At 42.3% G+C, this 3,429-nt stretch overlaps 1 long non-coding RNA gene across 1 annotated transcript; it reads right to left on the bottom strand.

The window, feature by feature from the left end:
* Positions 1-425: 425 nt before the first annotated feature.
* Positions 426-2,887, bottom strand: LOC126501258 (uncharacterized). Its single transcript, XR_007591607.1, has 3 exons — positions 2,264-2,887; positions 1,962-2,061; positions 426-552 (listed from the first exon to the last, which is right to left on the bottom strand). It is a non-coding gene; the product is annotated as an uncharacterized lncRNA (long non-coding RNA).
* Positions 2,888-3,429: the final 542 nt, after the last annotated feature.

Below are 3,429 nucleotides of genomic sequence, written 5' to 3'. Positions count from 1 at the left end.
GGTTGAAAACCATTGGCTCAAGTTGTGTCTGTCACAACACTGAAAAGAATAACACCTTTATGAGAGAAGCCTCAGATAGTCTGGCCTGCCCTTTCAGCCTGAGAAGACAAGGTAGGGAACAGCAGCCTTGAACTAGAAATGGGCTCTTGCCAAATCTATCAGCCTCTTGGTCTTGGACTTTGCAGTCCCCAGAACTGTGAGAAATCTATTTTTTATGGTGGATAAGCCACCTCATTTACATATTTCACAACGTAGACCAAGACAAGGCCAAGAATAGATCGAGACAATAAAGTTATGGAGAAAAATCCAGTCAAGTAACTGTGAATGAAGAGAATTTATTTAAAAAGTGGCACCTCACAAAATGCTAAACATAATTTTTATGATCAAATAATGATAATCAATAATATAATTCTCAAATAAAAAGAACTGCCTTGCATTGCTCGTGGAAGAAACTTGTGCCTTGGATGCTCATCTTACACCTTCTCTGTGAAGCTTTCATGACACAACTTGGATTCTAGCTCCTTTCATGTCTCGCAAATAAAGATGGTCGGTCTGTTAAAAAAAATCAATGTTAAAGGGCTTGGAAAGCTTCCCTGTGTTATAGACATGGGAGCGAGCATTAAGCTAAACAACTCAGCCATTAAATTAATTTAAAGATGGAGATTAAAAGCTACTGGCATGATCCGAATTTTATAGCCAACCGAAATCTATATTTTGAAATGCAGCTTCCATGTGTTACCATTTTAAGAAGCTGGACCAGCATCATTTGATCGATGTCCTTGTAAAAGGGTTACAAGGAGCTTCTCCCTCCCATCATAACAGGGTGCACACAGGTACCTTTCATGATTGACAGGTCCTCACTAAGTACCCACTCTGCTGGCACCTAACTTTGGAGATTTCCCAACTTCCAGAACTGTGTGCAGCAGTGTCTGTTGTTTGTGAAATTTCCAGCCTAAGGCATTGGTGATACAGCAGCCTCAGCAGACTTGATCAATGCCAAGACAACTGACATTTTACTGCTGGCTGAAGTTATTTCTTGAGCCATAATGTTTCTGTGTCTGCAGGAGTCTGTCTGATTTTAATTTTTATTTCCTATTCTCGTTACCCACCTCTGCCTGATTCATAGATTTTGGCAGCGGGAGAGAAAAGAGTAATTTCTTTGTGGGATAGACTGAAAAAGCTGTGAGCTGTTCGTGGTGGTATCTGTTTATTATTTAGACAGGCTTTCTTTCTGTAGTTTAGGTTTGCCTTGAACTTGCTGTATAGTCTAAGCTGTCCCTGAACTTGTAGTAATCCTCCTGCATCAGCCTTGCTAGTGCGGAATCTTGTCTTCACTGGCTATGGTGTACTTCTCTGATCTGCTTGGACCACTCTCTATTGAAGTTATAATACATTAGAAGGAAATATTCATGAGAAAAAACAGGACTGAGATTCTTTCTTCTATCCTCTGTAAATACTCTTTTAGTTAAGGTTTAAATTTTAAAACAGCAGCATAACGGGAGCTGTGAGGTAAAATATTTTGCTTTGGTAATGTAAGTTTTAATTTGCACATAAACTATTTTACCAAATTCTGATTGTCTCTTTGAAAATGAAATGGATTTTTTTTTAGTTGTTCATTACCTGTTTTGGAACAAGAGATGATCAAGCAAACATTGCCTATGACTAAAAGGGTTTGTGTAGAAGAGGGAGTGATTTTAAGGGAAAAAAAAAACTTGATAAACCCTGGGTGTCAAGGGCACTAGACAAGCCACCAATCAAGACTATATTTCAGATGCTAGTGACTCGGAATTTCCCGGGGCTTTGGGATTAGCCCCATTGTCGTTTGGGTACAGGGGCACTTTGTCTCGTGGAATATTTGATCCTGACTGTCACCTGGAGAGGTGTCTTAATTACTTTTCTATTCCTGTGATAAAACACCATGACCAAGGCAGCTTCCAGAGAGAGGGTTCATTTGGACTTACGGTTCCAGAGGTCTAAAAGTCCATCACCATCATGACAGGAATGTGTGGCAGGCAGCAGGCATGGTGTCCCGAGAAGCAGGCTGAGAACTCACCTCTTGAACTGCAAGCAGAAAGCCAAGAGCAAATCATGAATGGCATAAAATCTTTGTACTCGTAGGGTCTGCCTCCAAGTGACATAATTCCTCCAGCAAGACCATGCCTCCTAAGCCTCGCAAGTAGCGTTGACTGGGGATCAAGTATTCAAATGCCCAAGGCTGTGAGAAGCATCTTTTTCAAACCACCATAGAAGGAGCTAGACTCACCTAGAAGACAAGCCTCCTTTGCATGTCTGTGAGGGAGTTTTTAGAGAGGTTAACTGAAGTGGGAACAGCTACTCTAACTTTGGTGGCACTGTCACACAGACTTCAGTCTGAAAAATAAAAGGAGAAAGTGAGCTGAGCTCCAGCATTTATTACTCTGTGCTTCCTGACAATGGAAAGTATGGCCCAGTTACCCACAAGTCCCTGCTGCCATGATTTCCCCCATCGTGAGAGGCTGGACCCCGAAACTGTGAGCTAAAATAAACCCGATCTTCCTTAAGTTGCCATGTCAGGTATCTTGTCACAGAAACAAGAAAAGCGACAAACACACCCACAGCTGTCAGCGCGCCAGAAGCTTGGTCCTCAGAGTGGCAGTCTTAAGAAGTAGTGGGCTCCATAGAGGTAGAGCCTACTGGGAGGTCATCACTGGCCTCCTCGTCTTCCTGTGTTGCCATGGACTCTCCCTCTTATGCACACACTTCTACTGTGCTGCTATCTACCATGAGGTCGTGACTGTAGCTGAGACCATGCCAGTATCATTTCTTTGACACTATTGCCCCAAACCATGAGTTCTTCAATCAAGTTCTTTTGTAATATAATCAAATCCATAGCATGAGTATTTCCCATTCAAAGATGCATCCTCCAGAGCCACTGCCAATACCCAGCACAGGTACAAGTGGAGGTTCAGGTTCTGGGTCTGGACTGATGAGGTTGGGGTCAGGGGAGCAGTGTGTTCAACGGTAGCTCTATGATCCATGAGTCTTATATAACATTCTACTTTTCCCTTCCTGGGAAGTGTCAGACAAGGTGTTTGTCTGTGTCACCTCAGCTTTCCCTTCCTGCACAGAGGGCTCAGTCTGAATGCTAACTAAGGTTTCCACTCCCTGGGTTTGTCCTTTATGGAGAGTGACCATCTATCCTTATGACTTGTCTTTTATGGAGACTTATGTCAACCTAGGTTGGTAGAGAGTTCATTTCTGAAAAGAACAGAGATGCTCTTGCTTCAAGAGAAATTTTGACACATCACTTCTGAGTGCAATTCTTTGTCACCTTCTTCAACCTCTTCCTTGCTTTGGAACAAAAATAGATTCCTAATTCTCCATAGGCAGCAATTTGTTTCCTCCCCACTAAGACGCTTAATCTTTTTTAAAGCACAAATTCATAGGACA

Source organism: Alexandromys fortis, unplaced genomic scaffold (assembly GCF_014885135.2).
Source record: "Alexandromys fortis isolate MF-2015 unplaced genomic scaffold, M_Fortis_MF-2015_v1.1 scaffold_30, whole genome shotgun sequence".
Taxonomy (NCBI): Eukaryota; Metazoa; Chordata; class Mammalia; order Rodentia; family Cricetidae; genus Alexandromys; species Alexandromys fortis.
Note: the sequence above shows the minus strand (reverse complement) of the source record. Positions and strands in the feature narration are given on the sequence as shown.